The 22,515-nt window shown below is 47.3% G+C and overlaps 1 pseudogene; it reads right to left on the minus strand.

Annotated features, from left to right (window-relative positions):
- Positions 1-760: 760 nt before the first annotated feature.
- Positions 761-22,515, minus strand: part of LOC147124660 (uncharacterized) — a 169,897-nt pseudogene continuing 148,142 nt past the window's right edge.

A 22,515-nucleotide genomic window follows, 5' to 3' on the forward strand; every position in this document is an offset into this window, starting at 1 on the left:
TGAAGGGAAAAAATTTACCAGGCAGAGGGAAAAGAGCAGAGAATGGGACTAATTGGATAGGTGTACCAAAGAGACAGCAAAGGCACAATGGGCCAAAAGGCATCTTTCTGTGCTGTGTCATTCTATGATTCTATTCTTTGTTGTGGTTTGATATAACTGAGTGTCTTACTAGGGCACTTTAAAGAGTAGTAAAGAGTCACCACATTCTGGTGGGACGAGAGTCACATATGGGCCAGACCAGGTAAAGATGGCAGTTTTCCTTCCCTAAAGGACATTAGTGAACCAGTTGGGTTTTAACAACAGCTTTATGGTCACTTTCACTGATACTGAAAACATTTTCTTTTATTAAACTGAAGTCAAATTCTCAAACTGCCATGGTGGGATTTAAATTCACATTCTCTGAATCAGTAATCTAGGCCTCTGGATTATTAGTCCAGCAACATAACCACAACACTACCATACCCCCGTGCCCCAGCCCAGCAATCGCTGCTGGTCCTTCTGACCTCTTTTTCCTATTGTGGGTCCCCAGATACGCTTCTAGTGGTGCAGGTGCCTGTAATTGTTGTGTAAAATAGAAGACCTCCTGCTAACCACTAACCCTCTGAATTTGGGAGGGTCACCGGCAGAAATCCCAGGCAGGTATATCTTGGCACATGCACTGGGATGTACCCACCCCACAAGTATTTTCGTCCGCTCTGCTTTTGAAGTATAAATGGCTGCAGCAACCTGGGTTTCGGAAGAGAAAAATCATCCAGGATTCCTACTCCTGATCATTATCCAATGATGTTTTAGTGGGACGCTGATCAAGGACAGGATTAGCTTCAGTTGGGGTGCCCTTCACAGTCAGATATCCCTCCTGCTGTCAGTAACAAGGATCAACATGAATAACAATCACTTGGGCAAGGCACCAGAGGGTGGTTTCTATCCTTGATACCATATCCCAGTGAGAGAGTCCTTTAGGAGTGAAAGGGAGGGATAAAAAATCCAGAAGAAAATTGGAAAGAGAAGAATCAAAGTCAGACAATAATAATGCATAGGGACCACTAATGCAATGTGAGTACTCATTTTGGACATTGGGGCACCATGTTACTGGACACAGAGACCTGAGGCCTACAGAATGCCTGAAGCAGACTGTGCATGCCTGTGCAATGAGTCAGTATAGGGCAGCCTGAGCACAGACTTTTTCAAATGAAGACCAAACCAGGAGACTTCAAGTAGCAACAGAACTCTCTGGGGCCAGACACTACAATATAGAGAGCTGCCTAATCTTAGGCAATCTGGAGTTGACAGAGGGCAGGCTTTTCTTCAGTGCAGATACAATTGCCTGGAATCTGAATGGTGTGCATGGCAGGACAGAAATTCTTAGAAATTCAATACAATAAAAATTTAGCACCTTTGTGGCGGCTACTTCTCAGAACGTGTTGTGAGAGTTCACACAAGTTTGAAAATTTGATGGAAAATATCCATGTTGATCTTTCTATTTATAATGATTCTTGCAATTAAATATGTTGCTAATGCGCTCAGTGTACTGGTTTGACCTTTTCCAGTGTGGCAACTTTTATCTTTCTTCAGTTTTCACTTTCTTCGCCCATTTCCTCAAGGTGGTGACTCATGCTAAAATATGTCTCCACAATGATTGTCTTGTAGGAATGGCTAGATTCCTAACTAAAGGACTGAGGTCGAGTCAGTCTATTAAACAAATGATGTTTAATACTATTCAACAGAGTTTAACACGAAAACACAGGAGAACTAAATTACAGGTCTGTACTCTTTGCTGGCTCTACGAGGACTGGCTAGGGCGGCTCCCCAGCCTGATGTCATGACATCATCACGTTTTCCCGCTGCTGGAGGATCACATGATCAACGTGATGACGTCATCGCATTTGGTCTCATTCTTAAAGGGACCGCGCTATGTACATGCAATAATATGAACAAAGATACAGATTCATTCTGTAGCTAATAATTTGTTAAAGATAATTATGTACATTAGATCAGAGTCCCCTGGTGGCTCTGCCACAGTCTCTTGTATTCATTCTTAACGTGTGAACTTTGACATTGACAATTCATAGGCTGGTTGACCATTAAGGCCTTCGCAGCCACACTTATTCCTTTCTGCACCTAACATCTACACATGCTGGGCTGCTTAATAGTGATCAGGAGCAGAAGCCCTGGCTCATTTTTCCCCAGCTACAAGTTGAGAGGATGAAAATCTCTTTGGATGGTACCATGACGTGGGTGAGAAGGATCAATTCAAGAAAGGAGCAAAATCTTCAGCTTCAACAACACCTCAGTTGGTATGATAGCAAAATACTGCGGATGCTGGAAATCCGAAATAACAACAGAAAACGCTGGAAAAATTCAGCAGGCCAGGCAGCATCTGTGGAGAGAGAAACAGAGTTAACGTTTCCGGTCGATGACGAAGGGTCATCGACCTAAAACGTTAACTCTGTTTCTCTCTCCACGGATGCTGCCTAGCCTGCTGAGTTTTTCCAGCATTTTCTGTTGTTACCTCAAGTGGTATGTTCACTGCCGTCAACACGGAAGGGCCCTTGTTGATTGATCATGCTACTCATACCTGGGTACGTCACAGGATACCTATTTTGAGCACCTCTGCTGAACTGCAGATACAGTAACTTTGCTATGCCATCTGCATTGGGCTCACCTATGGACAATCTCAAGCATTAGGGTGGCTGTTATAGCTGCGAAGGTCACTACGGCATTAACCCTCGATGTAACAGGATCCTTTAAGATGAACTTAGTGGACAGATAAGCTAATCTGCAGTTCATACCTATATAAAGCAAGTGACTGATGCCACGTTAATAAGGGAAATGTATTTTATCAGGTTTCTAGTAGAAAAGAGACGCCAACTGCAAAGAGCACAGCACTTTTACTAGGCTTCATCTGAGTGTAGAAGATTGAGGGGTGATCTGTTCGAGGTATTTAAAATGTTAAAAGGATTTAATATGGTAGATACGAAGAAACTGTTTCCTTTGGTTGGGGAATGAAGAACAAGGGAATGAAATCTTAAGATTAGAGGTATGTTCACAAGAGACAGGAGTGCTCTAAGTAGAAGCTATGTTGCCATCATGGACCCACAAGTCAACCCAAATGCACACATAAACAGGTATTTTCTGACCCCAGAAATCCAACTCTCTCTGATAATCCAGATTATCCAGGCACCAAACATAACGGTTTATTATATAACATTCCATCTAATTGCAGCATTATCTAAAGATCCCATGACTGCTGACGCAAATTGGGAAACCCCTCACAGCACCGGAGCAAATACAATGAGAGCTGTACTATTATCCAGGTTTATTGTGTGGTGATGGTACGGGCCACGGCATCACCAAGAAAATGGTAAGGATGATGAAGCAATAATGCTGTTGTATGGACTGCTGCAGCCCAGGCCGTCTCCAACGTCATCACCATCTGCTGCATGTTGCAGAATTTTCACATCCAAAGAACAATAAGCATGCAATAGGACAGGAGGAGACCCATAGGCTGCAGGCCCACAGCAAGAAGATAAAGAGGAGGTAGGGGCAGCATGTAGGGAGCCGACATACAAGATGGGAGAATGGTGCACAAATCTGTTATTTAGAACAACTTCCAGCAATGGACGCACCTGACACTGATCAACTTTGTTTCTGTTATGAAAACCCACACATTGGGCTGGATTTTGTCAGCTCGGGGTAGGCGGGTATGGAGGCGGGACTGCCGGTAAAGTTGCAGAATTTGGGGGCGGGTAGCAAACCCGCCCCCAACCCGCCTCTGTGCCCTCTTGCCAGGAGGTGGGAAGCCGTCCTGTCCCGGGTCCCATCTCTTTGAGGCGGGAAAGGCATTAAAGCCTATTAACTGTCTGTTAACAGGTAGTTAAAAGGCAGAAAATAGGATTATCCCTATTTTTCCTTCCGAAGTGCAGGCTTCTCGATCTCGGGGATCCCCGCCAGGGTGTACGAGACGAGTATGAGGTCTGCGGGACTTGGAGGAGTCTGAAAGTGCGGTGTAGAGGTGAGTGATGGGTGCAAGTGTGGAGTGGTAAGTATGTAAGGTGAGTGTAAAGTTTTAGAAAATGTTCACTTACCTTTGTTTCTGCCTACAGCCTTTAGCCGCTGTGGAGCCGGAGTCCTGACATCTCCATTGTAGATATCACAGACTGGTTGTTGGATCCTCCGATCCTCTGCTTCACAGAGCTGTCAAACAATGACATTTCTTCTTTCAAAAGTTCTTGACAGATGACACGTCATACATTGATGTGCTCTGTCACTGACTTCCCCCTAATTGGCCTGCTGAGCCTGCTGGGCGGACTTAACAAGGTCAATCAGGGGAAAATCCCGCTGGTAGGCCAGAAGCTGATGGAGGCGGGATTGAAAGCCGGCAAGCAGCAGTCCTATTACGTCCGTGAATGATTGAGACACGGACAGCAGGAGTTGAACAAAACACGTCTTTACTGATGGAAGTCAATAGTGAAACTGAAAACAACAGAAGCTCACTAGCGCCTTTTATACAGGGGTGGTCACTGCCGGTACTGCAGTCTGAGACCAGATATTCTCTTAAAGGTACATACACAACAATTCCTCCCCTTTTAGTTGAACAGTACATAACATTCATTTAACAACTAAATGATAACTAATTACAATCACAATTACGGTTGCTAGATACATTGGTTAAGTTTAAGCAATTATAAGTTCAGTCTTTGAGGAGGCTTCCTGATTCTGTCTGGATAATGCCTCTTTGGGGTATCAGGTTCTTCTGGCAATGTTGAGTCGGGATCAATGTCGTTGTTTGGTTCATCTGCTTCCAATATTACCGGTTCTGCGGTAGCTGCAATTGGAACGTCGATTTCATTACCAGGTGTATCAGATCGTGGTGTGGAGTTGACGTTATCCAGTGACTCTAGAATCTGGTCAGCATGGCGTCTTACAATGCTCTCCCCAACGTCCACGGTATACATGAGAGGTCCTTGTCGTGTACAAATCGTTCCTGGCTGCCATTTCCCAGTGCGGTAGTCCCGGGCCAAAACTGGTTGACCTATCTCAAAACTCCTGGTCGGCCTTTCATTCATATTCTGAAAATGCCTGTTCTCCACATCTCTTCGGACGTTTGGCTTAACCAAATCCAAGCGGCATCGTAGTCTTCGATTGAAGAACATCATGCCTGGAGTTTGGTTGGTAACCGCATGTGTCGCATTCCGGTAGACAAACAAGAAGTTGTCCACCTTGTGTTGTAGGGGTATATCTTCATTACACATTGCCTTGATAGCCTTCTTGAATGTTTGGACAAACCTCTCGGCCACTCCATTAGTGGCTGGATGATATGGGGCAGATGTGTAATGCTTAACACCATTGTTCTTTAAGAACCTCCGGAACTCTTCAGACAAAAACTGTGGTCCATTGTCAGAGCAAATCTGTTCAGGCAGCCCATTCCTGGCGAATATGGTTCGTAAAACTGTGATAGTTTTTTCCGTGGTGGTTGAGGACATTTTTATTACCTCTGGCCACTTTGAATGTGTATCCACCGCAATTAAAAACATCGAGTCCATGAAGGCACCAGCAAAATCAATGTGCACCCTTTGCCATGGAGATGAGGGCCACTCCCATGGATGCAGAGGAGCTTGTGGTGGGGCGTTTTGGACCTTCTGGCATCCTGCACAGCTCTTGGTCATCTCTTCGATTTCTCTATTGATTCCCGGCCACCACACAAACGCTCTGGCTAAGTTCTTCATTTTTACCCCACCCAGATGACCCTCATGAAGCTCATTGAGCACTCTATCCATCAACTTAGGTGGAATTACTACTCTGGATCCACACATCAAGGTTCCTCTGCACACTGACAGCTGTTCTCTTCTCGGCGAGAATGCTGGCAGCAGTGGTTCACCATGTGCTGGCCATCCCTTCGCCATTAAATCATAGACCCGTGATAGTGTCAGGTCATTCCGTGTTTCCTTTTCTATGTTTGCATTCATCACAGGGAGACATTCGACTATGGTCGAGTGGAATAACTCCATTGGATCCACTGCAAGGTCTTCTTCTTCCACCGTCGGCAACGGTAGACGTGACAATCCATCAGCATTTCCATGCTGTTTAGTTCCTTTGTACTCGATGTCATATTGGTGTGCCCCTAGGAAAAGGGACCACCTCTGCAGCCGTTGTGCTGTCATTATCGGTACGCCCTTCTGAGGGTTGAAAATGGAGACAAGAGGTTGATGATCGGTTAGTAGAGTAAATTTTTGACCGTGCAGGTAGTGATTGAACTTCTTCACCCCCCACACTAGGCTGAGGGCCTCTCTGTCAATCTGGGCGTAGTTACGCTCGGCAGAATTTAACGAGCGTGATGCAAAAGCTATCGGCCTCTCTAAACCATCAAGGAATTTATGTGACAGTACCGCCCCAATGCCGTAGGGAGACGCATCACACGCCAGTCGGATTGGCAGTGCTGGGTTGTAGTGAGCCAATACTTCCCTTGACGTGATTAAGTCCTTACTCTTCTGAAAGGCCCGCTTACAATCATCGCTCCATTTCTATGCTACCCCCGTTCATAGCAGGGCGTTCAGTGGGTGCAGGATTGTCGACAAATTCGGCAAAAACTTATGATAGTAATTCACCAATCCGAGGAATGACCTCAGTTGCGACACATTTTCAGGCGCTGGGGCCTTAACAACCACTTCAATTTTGTCAGGGGACTTATGTAACCCCTCTTCATCAATCACGTGGCCACAATACGATATCTGTTTCTTAAAAAATTCGCACTTGGGGCGGTTGGCTCGCAGCCCATGTTCCCGTAGTCTAGTGAGCACCTGTTCTAGGTTGTTAAGGTGTTCACTGTCATCTTCACCTGTCACAAGGATGTTGTCCTAGTAACACTGAGTCCCCGGAATCCCTTGCAGGACTTGTTCCATCGCTCTTTGCCATATCGCCGGAGCCGATGCTACTCCGAATACCAATCGATGATATTGGTAAAGAACTTTGTGAGTGTTTATCGTGAGATACTTCCTAGAGGACTCTTCAACCTCCATCTGCAAATATGCTTGTGCTAGGTCAATTTTTGTAAAACGCCTCCCTCCAGACAGTGAGACGAAGATGTCTTCTATCCTTGGAAGAGGATATTGTACTGTGTGAAGGACTGTGTTCACCGTCACCTTGAAATCCCCACAGATGCGAATCTTCCTTGGCTCCCCGGACTTATTGCTTAACGTTTTCTTCATGACAGGAATGATGGGTGTCGCCCACTCGCTCCAGTCGACCTTAGACAACACGCCTGCCTTCTCCAGATTCTCCAGCTCTCCCTCGACGGCTAGGCGAATTGCATATGGTACCGGTCTTGCTTTGAAAAACTTGGGAACTGCATTCTCTTCTATTTTTATCGAGGCGGTTACGCCTTTAAGCGTGCCCAGTTCTTGTTGAAATACCTCCTTGGCGTTAGCTAAGATTGTTGACAATCGTCCAGGAGTGATGTCTTCATCTTTTTTACCGTCCACCGTCATTGCATGAATGGAGTGCCAATCTAAGTTTATCTTCCTGATCTATTCCCGTCCCAATAACGGTGGTCCACCATTTGGCAGTATGTAGAGATACAATTTCCGTATTTTCTTGCCGTTGTATTCGACAGGCACCCTTATTTTTCCTCTGGGGTATACTTTTTGCCCCGATAACGTCGTCAAGATGATGGATGTCTCTCTCAAGGGTATGTGTGAAAATAGCCGCTCGTAGTCTCGTCGATTCACGACGGTTAGCGCTGATCCTGTATCCAAATCCATTTGAACTTGGGACCCTGCTATCGTGAGGGTGACCCAAATGGTTCGGTGATCCTCTTTTGCGATTACATTGTGAAGTTTGAGACAGCTTAGTCTCCTGTTCCCGGATTCACGATCGCTCATCTGGTCTTCGGAACTACTGTCCGTCATCTTTTGTACTTTCTTGTACGGTTCCTTAGTAGCCTTTTTGTTGTCGCTGGTCTTCTTCCCAGACCTGCAAACTCGTGCAATGTGTCCCATCTTCCCGCATTGCCTGCATATTTTGTCTTTGGACCAGCAGACCTTCTGGTCATGGTTAGTTCTGCCGCAGCGATAACATTTTGCAAATCCCCGTGTCATTTCGTGGGTGCCGTATTCCTGTGGCTTTTGTTGAATTTCTGCAGCTCCCCTGGCTGCTGCTTCATACGATACTGCCACGCTGAAAGCCTTATCTAGCGTCAGCTCTTTCTCTGAGAGTAACTTCTTCTGTGTTCCTTCACTCAGGAGTCCACAGACAAATTTGTCCCATAGGTTATCTGCCAGTCCTGCTCCGAACTGGCAGTGCTTTGATAGCTTGCATAGTTCCATAAGGTACTCAGCATTGCTCTCTTCTTTATGCTGAGTTCTCCTGTGGAATTTAAATCTTTCTGCTATCAACAGCGGTGCAGGGTTTAGGTGTTCCTGTAGGACAGCAACAATTTCGTTAAAACTCTTCGCCTTCAGTTTGGCTGGAGTAATCAGGTCCCGCAATAGGCCGTACGTTCTAGCACCCATTAAGTTTAGCAATATCGATGCCTTTTTCTCCTCCGCTATTTCGTTTGCATCGAAATATACCTCGACTCTTTCCACATACGTGGTCCAGTCCTCTATTGTATTATCAAAAGCAGTGATACAGCCAGTCTTTGGCACCTTGCAAATCTAAAATGGCGCCTCCCGCGCTTTGCCTTCTTCCCCGGTTTAACAAAATGGCGCCTCCCGCGCTTTGCCTTCTTCCCCGCTGTTGCTAGCGCTGCTTTCCGCGGTTCCTGTTGCAACCTGCAGCTCCTCGCGGTTTCTTGCGCGTTTAATATTTCTTTTTTTATTATTTTCCCGTCATGGAACAACCCTGTGGGACTCTTGCCTCCCTCTTCGCGGGTCTATACGCAGCCCGGCTTCGTAGCATCGGCCGCGCCCTGTGTGCTCCACCCTCTCTCTCTCTTCTTCCCGACAACGCTGCTCGGCCCCGTTGCAAACCACCCGCTTGAGTTCGCGACCACCGCAGCCCAGGAAGGATCAGTGCACTGCCTGCCACCAGCCCGATTAGCTGAAGCACCGTCGACAGGAACCAGGCCCCGCTTCCGACAGCTTCTCCAGCAATCTTCAACTCCGCAACACAGGGCGGATGCCCACGGTCGACGCCCGTTTCTACTGCCTCTTACTTTCTTTTCTTTCTGGCCTCGACCTCTGCTCACTTCGCTGTAGGAATGGACCCCAGGAGGTGGTGCTGACTGTAGGTAGGTTTGTATCTGCTCGTCGCCAGTATTACGTCCGTGAATGATTGAGACACGGACAGCAGGAGTTGAACAAAACAAGTCTTTACTGATGGAAGTCAATAGTGAAACTGAAAACAACAGAGGCTCACTAGTGCCTTTTATACAGGGGTGGTCACTGCCGGTACTGCAGTCTGAGACCAGTTATTCTCTTAAAGGTACATACACAACAAGTCCCACCTCCAAAAGCTTCCCATTGAGAAAATCCAGCCCATTGCCTCTAGTAAGCTCAACTTTTTCAGTTCACTCCCAGCACTTATAACCTTTACATGACCCTATCCAACAAACACTGTCCAAAAAAATGGCATCTTTTATTTGTTCATTCTCGGGATATGGGCGTCGCTGGCAAGGCTAGCATTTATTGCCCATTCCTAGTTGCCCTTGAGAAGGTCATGGTGAGCCTTCTTTTTGAATTGCTGCAGTCCATGTGGTGAAGGTACCCCCACAGTGCTGTTGGGTAGGGAGTTCCAGAAGTTTGGCCCACTGGCGATGAAGGAACAGTGATATATATCAAAGTCAGGATGCTGTGTGACTTGGAGGGGAACTTATATGTGATGGTGTTCCCATGCGCCTGCTGCCCTTGTCCTTCTAGGTGGAGGTGGTTGTAGGTTTGGGACATACTGTTGAAGAAGCCTTGGTGAGTTGTTGCAGTGCATTCTGTAGATGGTACACATTGCAACCATGGTGTGCCAGTGGTGGAGAGGGTGAATGTTTAAGCTGGTGAATGGGGTGTCGCTCAAGCAGGCTGCTTTGTCCTGAATAGTGTTGAGCTTATTGTGTGTTGTTGCAGCTATACCCAACCAGGCAAGTGAAGAGTATAGCATCCCATTCCTGACTTGTGCCTTGTAGGCGGTGGAGAGGCTTTGGGGAGATAGGAGGTGTGTCACTTGCCGCAAAATACCTAGCCACTGACCTGCTCCCATAGCCAAGGCATTCATGTAGCTGGTCTAGTTGAGTTTCTGGCCAATAGTGAACCCCCAGGATGTTGCTGGTGGGGGATTCAATGATGGTAATGCCATTGAATGTCATGGGAGGTGGTTAGACTTGAGATGAAACCACCTTTTGTTGCCCTTTTCCTGTAATATTGATGGTACAGACACCCCAGTGGGATCACGATGAACTGCATAAGAGTATTTCTTGTGGTGCTTCCGATGTGGACTAAACCTGTCATTCTTGCTCTTTCCAAGCAATCACTCAGTCGGTCAAACCTGGCTTAACAGATTCGAGAAAGAGAGTGCTCAAGGTGTCAATGACACTAGTCTGAATGTTCTCCGAGAGAAAGCTATTTGCCCCTTGCTCCTCTGGGCCACCAAAGCTTCCCTACAGATGGCCCTGAAGAGGCCACGCTATGATAATCGGTGAATATGGAAACCCCTCGTACATGACTGTAAGGATGGCAGAGATATATTGCTAACCCTGTTGCTCCCCTCAGCCTTCAGCAGAACAATTGCAGGTAGCTTCCCTTTAAGGACAAACAGCAGCCCTTTAAAAGATGCTGGCTGGTCCAATTCTGCCACTTGCAGCCAGTCAGCTTTCAGGCCAGGCAACAGTGCAGAGTGAGCTGATTGAGATAAGGGGAGAGCCTTGCCTTACAAAATTTAGTGAGGCTAGTCCACTCTACCAATGGCACAAGTGTGCCAGCACCATGGGTGAGAGAAGCCTCAATTTTGTTCGACTCGAATCTAGTGTGTTTGTACATAATGATTTTTTTTGTCCTATGTAAATCAAAATGAAAAAAAATTCTTTGTTTTCTCAAAGGTGTCAAGCACTGAGAAGGACGCAACACTTAGATGTACAACAAATTATCATTTTATTACGCTATTTTTATGTATACAAGGATAAAATGGCTGTTAATTAAATCATCACAAAGAAAACAATAACTTAGATTTAGAATTACAACACACAAGCTGCTTTCAATTTAATATCAAGTAACTTATTTCAGAATTATTGTATCACAGCTAAGCTGGGTTCAACTTAATATAGCATAACAGTAATTAATTTTGAGGATTATATTGCATGCTTGGCAAAGTTAGCGCATTTAATTTTATGCAATGAATCAACAAGTATCATACATGCTCATTGCATTTAAATGTATATCTTGGATGATAAAAAACATGCAACTTCTTTGATCTCTGTTATATTATCTCAGTAATTCAACTGTTATCTTGAAATAATTCTGTCTTCCTCTGTCATCTATAATCTTCTTTTGTTCCTTTTCTAACTTAAGTTCACACCAAATATGCAGGCAAACATAGCAGCCAATTTGCACAGAGCAAGATTACATAAACAAAAAAGGGGAAATATCCTACTTGGGGCGCTACAACTGAAGATCGCGGTGCTACGTGCAACAGCACCACGTGCGTCAGCACGTAGCGCCGTGTCAATGCAGGCCTCCCTACCCTGATTAAAGGGGAGGGGCATATGCTGTGCACACCGGGGCCCTGCTGGACCACCAGGGAGTGGGGGTGCCGCGAAAACAGCCCGGCACTCAAGAGGAGTGCCGGACTGAGCGATCGTGGCCGGCACTCTCAAAAAAAAGGGGAAGGAGGCAGGTGCTGGCAATCGTCCAAAAAGAAAATGGCCGCCCAACACCTGCCCTTTAAGTAGCGCCGCTGCCGCTGCAAAAATGCCCCCTGATCCTGTCGGACATTATTGTCCAGGGAGAGGTCAGGGGGCATGAAGGAAGTTGGCAGCCGGGACGCTGCGCACGGTGATGACGTAATCGGCGGCAGCACAGCACCGCGGGGTGCTACCAGCTACCGTCGCCGCTAACCTTCTGCTGAATTTCAAGGGAGACGTTAGCGGTGCCATGCCCGGGCGCTCGAGCATTTGCGCCCGTTAGCACCCCCAAAATGTTTTAGATGATGTAAATTGACGGTGGAAAGTTAGTCAAGTTACCTCTCTATTCTTTTTTGAATAGTGTTGTGTATGTACCTTTAAGAGAATAACTGGTCTCAGACTGCAGTACCGGCAGTGACCACCACTGTATAAAAGGTGCTAGAGAGCCTCTGCTGTTTTAGTTTTGTTTATGCCTTTCACCAGTAAAGATCTATTTGTTTTCTCTCCTGCTAGTCCGTGTCTCAATCATTCACGGACTTAACACTGGCGACGAGTTAGAAACGAACTTACCTGCAACTCAGCAGCAGCTCCGACGACGTGTTGAAGGTCGGAGCAAGAAGAAGAAAAAAAAAAGGCCATTGAAACTTGAGAAACGGACGTCAACCGTCAATCATCGATTTCAAAACTTGCAGGAGAGACTGTCCAGAGCCAGGCTGGGTTCCTCGGTCCGTGGTTTCCCAGCTAATCGGGCTGGTGGCAGGGAGTGCTCTGATCCTTCCTGGGCTGCAACGGGGCCGGGCAGCGAGTCGGGAAACAAGGAGAGAGAGAGAGGGTGGAGCATATAGGGCGCGGCCAGTGTTTCGAAGCTGGGCAGCGTTCAGACCTCAGAAGAGGGAGGGAAGTGTCCCAGAGGGTCCGCTCCACGACGGGAAAATAATAAAAGAAAAAGAATACGCGCAAGAAACCGTGGAAAGCAGCGCTAACAACAGCGGGGAAGAAGGAAAAGCGCGGGAGGCACCATTTTCTTAAATCGGAGAAGAAGGCAAAGCGCGGGAGGCGCCATTTTAGATTTGCAAGATGCCGAAGACTGGCTGTATCACTGCTTTGGATAATACATTAGAGGACTGGACCACGTATGTGGAAAGATTCGAGGTATATTTCGAGGCAAACGATATAGCGGAGGGGAAAAAGGCATCGATATTGTTAAACTTAATGGGCGCTAGAACGTACGGCCTATTGCGGGACCTGATTACTCCAGCCAAACTGAAGGCGAAGAGTTTTAACGAAATTGTTGCTGTTCTACAGGAGCACTTAAATCCTGCACCGCTGTTGATAGCAGAAAGATTTAAATTCCACAGGAGAACTCAGCACAAAGATGAAAGCAATGCTGAGTATCTTACGGAACTACGCAAGCTATCAAAGCACTGCCAGTTCGGAGCAGGACTGGGAGATACCCTACGGGACAAATTTGTCTGTGGACTCCTGAGTGAAGGAGCACAGAAGAAGTTACTCGCAGAAAAAGAGCTGACGCTAGATAAGGCTTTCAGCATGGCAGCATCGTATGAAGCAGCAGCCAGGGGAGCTGCAGAAATTCAACAAAAACCACAGGAATACGGCACCCACGAAATGACACGGGGATTTGCAAAATGTTATCGCTGCGGCAGAACTAACCATGACCAGATGGACTGCTGCTCTTCCAAGGATAGAAGACATCTTCGCCTCGCTGTCTGGAGGGAAGCGTTTTACAAAAATTGACCTAGCACAAGCATATTTGCAGATGGAGGTTGAAGAGTCCTCTAGGAAGTATCTCACGATAAACACTGACAAAGGTCTTTACCAGTATCATCGATTGGTATTCGGAGTAGCATCGGCTCCGGCGATATGGCAAAGAGCGATGGAACAAGTCCTGCAAGGGATTCCGGGGACTTAGTGTTACTTGGACGATATCCTTGTAACAGGTGAAGATAACAGTGAACACCTTAACAACCTAGAACAGGTGCTCACTAGACTACGGGAACATGGGCTGCGAGCCAACCGCCCCAAGTGCGAATTTTTTAAGAAACAGATATCGTATTCTGGCCACGTGTTTGATGAAGAGGGGTTACGTAAGTCCCCTGACAAAATTGAAGCGGTTGTTAAGGCCCCAGCGCCTGAAAATGTGTCGCAGCTGAGGTCATTCCTCGGGTTGGTGAATTACTATCATAAGTTTTTGCCGAATTTGTCGACAATTCTGCACCCACTAAACGCCCTGCTACGAACGGGGGTAGCATGGAAATGGAGCGATGATTGTAAGCGTGCTTTTCAGAAGAGTAAGGACTTAATCACTTCAAAGGAAGTATTGGCTCACTACAACCCAGCACTGCCAATCAGGCTGTCGTGTGATGCGTCTCCCTACGGCATTGGGGCGGTACTGTCACATAAATTCCTTGATGGTTCGGAGAGGCCGATAGCTTTTGCGTCACGCTCGTTAACTTCTGCCGAGCGTAACTACGCCCAGATTGACAGAGAGGCCCTCAGCCTAGTGTGGGGGGTGAAGAAGTTCAATCACTATCTGCACGGTCAAAAATTTACTCTACTAACCGATCATCAACGTCTTGTCTCCATTTTCAACCCTCAGAAGGGCGTACCGATAATGACAGCACAACGGCTGCAGAGATGGTCCCTTTTCCTAGGGGCACACCAATATGACATCGAGTACAAAGGAACTAAACAGCATGGAAATGCTGATGGATTGTCACGTCTACCGTTGCCGACGGTGGAAGAAGAAGACCTTGCAGTGGATCCAATGGAGTTATTCCACTCGACCATGGTCGAATGTCTCCCTGTGACGAATGCAAACATAGAAAAGGAAACACGGAATGACCCGACACTATCACGGGTCTATGATTTAACGGTGAAGGGATGGCCAGCGCATGGTGAACCACTGCTGCCAGCATTCTCACCGAGAAGAGAACAGCTGTCAGTGTGCAGAGGAACCTTGATGTGTGGATTCAGAGTAGTAATTCCACCTAAGTTGATGGATAGAGTGCTCAATGAGCTTCATGAGGGTCATCTGGGTGGGGTAAAAATGAAGAGCTTAGCCAGAGCGTTTATGTGGTGGCTGGGAATCGATAGAGAAATCAAAGAGATGACCAAGAGCTGTGCAGGATGCCAGAAGGTCCAAAACGCCCCACCACAAGCTCCTCTGCATCCATGGGAGTGGCCCTCATCTCCATGGCAAAGGGTGCACATTGATTTTCCTGGTCCCTTCATGGACTCGATGTTTTTAGTTGCGGTGGATGCACATTCAAAGTGGCCAGAGGTAATAAAAATGTCCTCAACCACCACGGAAAAACTATCACAGTTTTACGAACCATATTCACCAGGAATGGGCTGCCTGAACAGATTTGCTCTGACAATGGACCACAGTTTGTGTCTGAAGAGTTCTCGAGGTTCTTAAAGAACAATGGTGTTAAGCATTACACATCTGCCCCATATCATCCAGCCACTAATGGATTGGCCGAGAGGTTTGTCCAAGCATTCAAGAAGGCTATCAAGGCAATGTGTAATGAAGATATACCCCTACAACACAAGGTGGACAACTTCTTGTTTGCCTACCGGAATGCGACACATGCGGTTACCAACCAAACTCCAGCCATGAGGTTCTTCAGTCGAAGACTATGATGCCGCTTGGATTTGGTTAAGCCAAACGTCCGAAGAGAAGTGGAGAACAGGCAGTTTCAGAATATGAATGAAAGGCCGACCAGGAGTTTTAAGATAGGTCAACCAGTTTTGGCCCGGGACTACCGCACTGAGAAATGGCAGCCTGGAACGATTTGTACACGACAAGGACCTCTCATGTATACCGTGGACGTTGGGGAGAGCATTGTAAGACGACATGCTGACCAGATTCTAGAGTCACTGGAAAACGTCAACTCCACACCACGATCTGATACACCTGGTAATGAAATCGACGTTCCAATTGCAGCTACCGCAGACCCGGTAATATTGGAAGCAAATGAACCAAACAACGACATTGATTCCGACTCAACATTGCCAGAAGAACCTGATACCCCAAAGAGGCGTTATCCAGACAGAATCAGGAAGCCTCCTCAAAGACTGAGCTTATAATTGCTTAAACTTAACTAATGTATCTAGCAACAGTAATTGTGATTGTAATTCGTTATCATTTGTTGTTAAATGAATGTTATGTACTGTTTATCTAAAAGGGGAGGAATTGTTGTGTATGTACCTTTAAGAGAATAACTGGTCTCAGACTGCAGTACCGGCAGTGACCACCCCTGTATAAAAGGCGCTAGAGAGCCTCTGTTGTTTTAGTTTCGTTTATGCCTTTCACCAGTAAAGATCTGTTTGTTTTCTCTCCTGCTAGTCCGTGTCTCAATCATTCACGGACTTAACAAATAGCACCATGGGATTTTTTGATATGTCCCCCGGAACAGGCAGACTTAGTTTAATATCTCATTCAAAAGACAATGTGGCGGAATTTCCATGAACATTCTCTCAATTTTCCAGCATAACTTTGGTCGAAATCTGCGGGAACTGCAGGGCAGCCATTTTTGCCATTTGTCTGGGGGTTACTTCCAAATATTAGGATAACCCTTTCAAAAATGCTACCTCAATATCTCTGACAATGCTGTAGCCCTTCAGTACTGCACTGAAGCATCAACCTAGGTTACCAGCTCCAAGTTCTGGGGTAGGGATTGAAACACAACTTTCTGCCTCAGAGGGGAGAGTGTTAGCCACTGAGCCAAGCTAATACTTCAAAATTCAAAAATTCTAAAGCTAAAACCTAAAATCTAGACAGGGACCCCACTCCATGTTTTTCAAAACTGAGACCAAAATGTTACTTCAGATAATCTAACTAAATAAAGCTGTTATTTTAAAAATAGAAACATTGTACAGTGGCCTGGAATTTCCGGTCAGCGTCAAAGCAAAGGTGTTTGCCGCTGGCCCCAAAGTAAGCTTTGTACAAAGATCTCGCGATCTCCATGTTGAGAATTTCGGGTTTTCCAACGCGTAGTTGAAATCAACGGAAGTTAATGGGGAATATCCAGTGAAGAGTTTTTCTGTGTGGGATTTGCTACAAGTAAGCAGGAATGCCTTTGTCCATTTAATTCTGCTGCATGGGGAAACTCTTCCTCTCTTCAGTTAAATTGTGATCACTTTTTATTTTTTTAAGGTATCTTCCTCTAAATCCTGAAGTGAGATTTACTGCCTAAAAATTGATCTTGTGTAATCAGTCTGGACCTTGAATTTTTTTGTCCTTGGATGTAACCTGGAAGTTAGACCTGTAAATATGCATAATATTGCCCTCATTTTGCCGATGTTAAATTACACCCAAATATTCTCTCAATCTCATTCTGCCCAAACATAAAATGGGCATAAAGTCAGTAGCATAGTGGACTAGCAATCCAGAGGCCTGGACTAATGATCCACTAATGGGAGGAAATCTGTTGTCCTTACCTGGTCTGGCCTATATGTGACTCCAGACCCACAGCAATGTGGTTGACATTTAACTGCCCTCTGAAATGGCCTAGCAAGCCATTCAGTTGTACTACAGGCTAGTCAAGCATAGTTTTACTCAGAGAATCATACCTTTCAGCCAATATCCCATATTTCTCCATCACCACCCCTGAGTATGTCCTGTCCCACTTGCAGGCCAGACCCACCAGAGGTGGCAGTACAGTTGGGAGGGAGTGGCCCTGGGAGTGCTCAACATTGACCCTATGAAGTCTCATGGCTTCAGGTCAAGCACGGGCAAGGAAACCTCCTGTTGATTACCAACTAACGCCCTCCCTCATCTGATGAACATGTTGAACACCACTTCAAAGAAGCCCTGAGGGTAGCAAGGGCACAGAATGTACTCTGGGTGAGGGCACATCAATGTCCATCACCAAAAGTGGCTCGGTAGCACCACTACTGACCGAGCTGGCCGAGTCCTGAAGGGCATAGCTGCCAGACTAGGACTGCGGCAGGTGGTGAGAGAACCAACACGAGGGAAAAACCTACTTGACCTTGTCCTCACCAACCTACCTGTCACAGATGCATCTGTCCAGGACAGCAGTGACCACTGCACAGTCCTTGTGGAGACGAAATCCCGTCTTCACACTGAGGACACCATCCATCATGTTGTGTGGCACTATCACCTTGCTAACTGGGCTAGATTGAGAACAGATCTAGCAGTTCAAACCGGGCAGTCATGAGACGCTGTGGGCCTTCAGCAGCAGCAGAATTGTATTCCACCACAACCTGTAACCTCATAGCCTGGCATATCCTTCACTCTCCGATTACCATTATGCCAGCACAGTTGGTGGATATTCGCATTTGAGAGCTAGGGGCATGGCCAGTTTTGTGGGTGGAGATTTGTTCGGATAGAGGATTTGATAGACGGACGTAAAAGTTGGAGGATATTTGGCCATATTGTACTTACGCACGTAACTCACTTGCGCCCAAAATTCTGTGATCTTTTAAACCACATAATTGGCTTGCCCCTGGATTATGGGTTTATCTGGGCATAAATGCAGAGGAAATTACAGGCTGGTTTTCCAAGTTAGTGCTCCCAGCACAGTACGGCGTGGAGCTTTGTTCCATGGGAGGCCAGACCGAACGGTTGGCAATAGATGTCAGTGCGCCTGATTGGCAGCCCTTTCAATTTTCCATCTGAACTTGGGCAGTAGTATTAAACGGACAGTACCACACCGACCAGATGTTATATGTCTTGCTTGATATTTAGTTCCATTGAAGTCAATGGGCGACATATACGATATCGCCCATTTTGCAATACCGCCCAAGACAAATTTCTATCCCAGTGAGTTCCGAAATCCACCATTTCAAGCTGCAAAATGAAATTCAATGAATCAATAAATTTGGGCTAGCAGCAAAAAATGACCTTGAAAGCAAAAGCCAAGATGGTTCACTAATGCTCTCCAGGGAAGGAAACCTACCCACCGCTGGAGAGATTGGCCGACCAGTCCCTCACTGCGGCCTAAATTTTGCTGACCTCAGCGGATCCATGGCGGGCAATGTCAGTGGCTTGTCTCAACTCCACTGCTGGCTCCATCCTGCTCTGTGAAATCAATTTTCCTTGATTGGGCTTGTTAAGCCCACCCAGCGCGATTCCTGACCAATTAGAGGAAGCGGATCTGGTGATGTCATTTGATGACACGTCATCAGCTGATTTCCTTAAAGGGACCATGTCCAAATTGGTTTTGACATTTGTGTTGTCAGTGTTCTACGGCATTGAGGTGCTGCAAACACTGACAATGACTGCACAAAGGCACAAGGCTGCACATAGGCTCGCCCATGACTCCCATCATATGCTTATGGAGGGAGTCACAGCACACGGGGAGGTCCTCTTTGTTGTGTATGTACCTTTAAGAGAGAACTGTTTTACAGCTCCTGTATACTGTAGTACCGGCAGTGACCACACCTGTATATAAAGCCGGAGCAGGCTTCTGTACTTCAGTCATGAGACTACTCTACTCTACTAAACACCTGTTGATTGTTAAGTTACAGCCTCCGTGTAGTTCTTGGGGAAACATCCTATTTAAAGAATCATGGATCTAACAGTGGCGACGAGGTTGATTCGAATCTGCCTGCAACTCTGCATTTCCCGTCAAGGAGTCGCTCCAGGAGGATGGTGGAAGAAAGTCGAAGCCAGAAGCACGGGCGTCGACCACCAGCAACCACCCAGTCATCCGGCAGCAAGTGAACATCACAGGAGTGGCTGTTGAGAGCCATGACGATCCAGCAACAGACTGGCAACAGGTGCAGCGCACACCCTTCTTGGACAGCGGCGGCGTGAGCCGACCGATGGCGTAGAAAAGCCGAGCAGCGTCGACGGGGTAAGAGAGAGGGTGAAGCGCACAGGGCGCGGCCGGGGGTTAAAGAACCGAGCGACGTCGAGGAAAAACAAGCAGAGAGAGAGAGAGGGTAAAGCAGCAGCCAGGTTCAGGACCGAGCGACGACAACGGGAAAGGCGCACAGGAGAACGCGCAGAGCACAGCCAGGGCTCAAGGCCTGAACCGCGTCCACGGGGAGAAGAAGGGAGAGCGCGGGAGATGCCATTGAGCCGCGGAGAAGAAGGGAGAGCGCGGGAGACGCCATTTTTTTTGAAGCCGCAGCGGAGAAGAAGGGCGAGCGCGGGAAGGAAGGAAAGCGTGGGAGACACCATTTTGTTCCAGCGGAGAAGAAGGGAGAGTGCAGGAGATGCCATTTAGACAGTTAAATTACACCCAGGAATGGCAAAGAATGGCAGTATCATGGCGTTCGACAATGAAGTCGAAGATTGGGCGACATATGTGGAACGCATTGAGGTGTACTGCAGGGCGAATGAAGCGCCAGATGCTAGGAAAGCACTGGTTTTGTTAAATTCCATGGGTGCAAAAACTTATGGCTTACTGCGAAATCTGATAACCCCAGAGAAGCCCGTGGAGAAGAATTTCGAAAGTTTAGTGGAAATCCTACAGGACCACTTAAGCCCCACACCACTGCTGATAGCAGAAAGATTTAAGTTCCACAAAAGGAACCAGCATAAAGACGAGAGTAATGCTGACTATCTTACAGAACTACGCAAGCTATCGAAACACTGCCAGTTCGGAGCAGGACTGGCAGATACCTTAAGGGACAAGTTTGTGTGTGGGCTTCAAAGTGAAGGAACCCAGAAATTACTTTTAGCAGAAAAGGATCTTACGCTGGACAAGGCTTTCAGTATGGCAGTATCATACGAAGCAGCCGCACGGGGCGCTGCAGAGATACAACGGACACCGCAAGAATATGGCACCAATGAAATGTCATATGGAGCAGGGAAGTGTTACCGCTGCGACAGAACAACACACGACCAGAAGGAGTGTTGGTTCAAAGACCAAGTGTGCAGACAGTGTGGAAAAACAGGACACATAGCAAGAGTCTGCAGGTCAGGGAAGAAAACCAACAGCAAGAAATCTCCACAGGAGAAGTACAAAAAGGTACATAAGGTGATGGACAGTAGTTCAGACGAACAGGGAAATGATACAGACTCCGGAAGCAAGGAGCTGGGTTGTCTGAAACTACATAATGTAACCAAAATGGAGGATCACCAGGCTATCTGGGTCACACTCAAGGTAGACGGAGTCCAAGTGAAAATGGAATTGGACACTGGATCAGCCCGAACAATCATAAACCAAAGGGACTACAAGCGGCTATTGCCACATATACCCTTGAAAGCTACAGAGATTGTCTTGAAGACGTACACGGGGCAAAAAGTCTACCCCAAAGGAAAAATAAGGGTGAAAGTGATATACAAAGGCCAGGAAATACCTAAAATGGACCTATATGTATTGCCAGATGGAGGACCACCACTACTAGGATGTGAATGGATCCGGAAGATACAATTAGATTGGCATTCCATACAGGCACTGAAGGTTGAGGCCAAAAAGGATGACGACGCCACACCTGGACAACTGTCAAAAATGCTAAATGACGCACAAGAAGTGTTCCAGGAGGGACTCGGAACACTAAAAGGCATAACAGCAACGATTAAAATAGAGGAAAATGCAAGTCCAAAGTTTTTTAAGGCCAGGCCTTATGTGATCCGACCAGCTGTTGAAGCAGAGCTGGAAGGGTTGGAACGTTCAGGAGTACAGGTAGACTACCCTTTATCCGGGCTTCCGAAAACCGAAACCCTCTAAAAACCGAAGGTTTTTTCGTTCAGCGTAAGTCATGCGTACGAACGAAAAAACCTTCGCTTTTTAGAGGGTTCCGGTTTCGGAAGTTCGGATAAAGGGTAAGTCATGCGCACGACCCCCCGCCGAACCCCCCGCGGACCCCGCCGGCCCCGACAACCGCCGACCCCGCCAGCCCCGACAACCGCCGACCCCCCCGCGGACCCCGCTGGCCCCGACAACCGCCGACCCCGCCAGCCCCGACAACCACCGACCCCCCCGCGGACCCCGCCGGCCCCGACAACCGCTGACCCCGCCAGCCCCAACAACCACCGACCCCCCCGCGTACCCCGCCGGCCCCGACCCCCGCCGACCCCGACTGACTTACGCTGAGCGTCAGCGTAAGTCGTGCGCACGACCCCCCGCCGACCCCCCCGCGGACCCCCGCCGACCCCCCCGCGGACCCCCGCCGACCCACCTTCCGAAATCCGAAATTCTCCTTTATCCGAAACTCGGCTGGTCCCGAGGTTTTCGGATAAAGGATAGTCTACCTGTACTGTCAAAAGTAGACTGGAGCGAGTGGGCTACACCCATCGTCCCTGTAATGAAGAGGTCGTTGAGTAATATGCCTGGGGAACCAACGAAGGTCCGCATCTATGGGGATTTTAAGGTGACAGCGAACCCAGTCCTTCACACGGTACAATATCTGCTTCCACGGATTGAGGATATTTTCGCCTCGCTATCTGGAGGTAAACGCTTCACCAAAATTGATCTGGCCCAGGCGTACTTGCAAATGGAAATGGAAGAATCCTCGAAACAATAGCTCACGATCAACACTCATAAAAGTCTCTATCAATACAACCGATTGGTGTTCGGGGTAGCATCGGCTCCGACTATTTGGCAAAGGGCAATGGATCAAGTCCTGCAAGGGATTCCAGGGACCCAGTGTTATTTGGATGATATCCTGGTCACGGGCGAAAATGACAGTGATCACCTCGCCAACCTGGAGAAGGTGCTCACTAGATTAAAGAAATATGGGCTACGAGCTAATCG

Source organism: Somniosus microcephalus, chromosome 1 (genome assembly GCF_052327205.1).
Source record: "Somniosus microcephalus isolate GS21.2 chromosome 1, FLI_Smic_1.0, whole genome shotgun sequence".
NCBI classification, from domain to species: domain Eukaryota; kingdom Metazoa; phylum Chordata; class Chondrichthyes; order Squaliformes; family Somniosidae; genus Somniosus; species Somniosus microcephalus.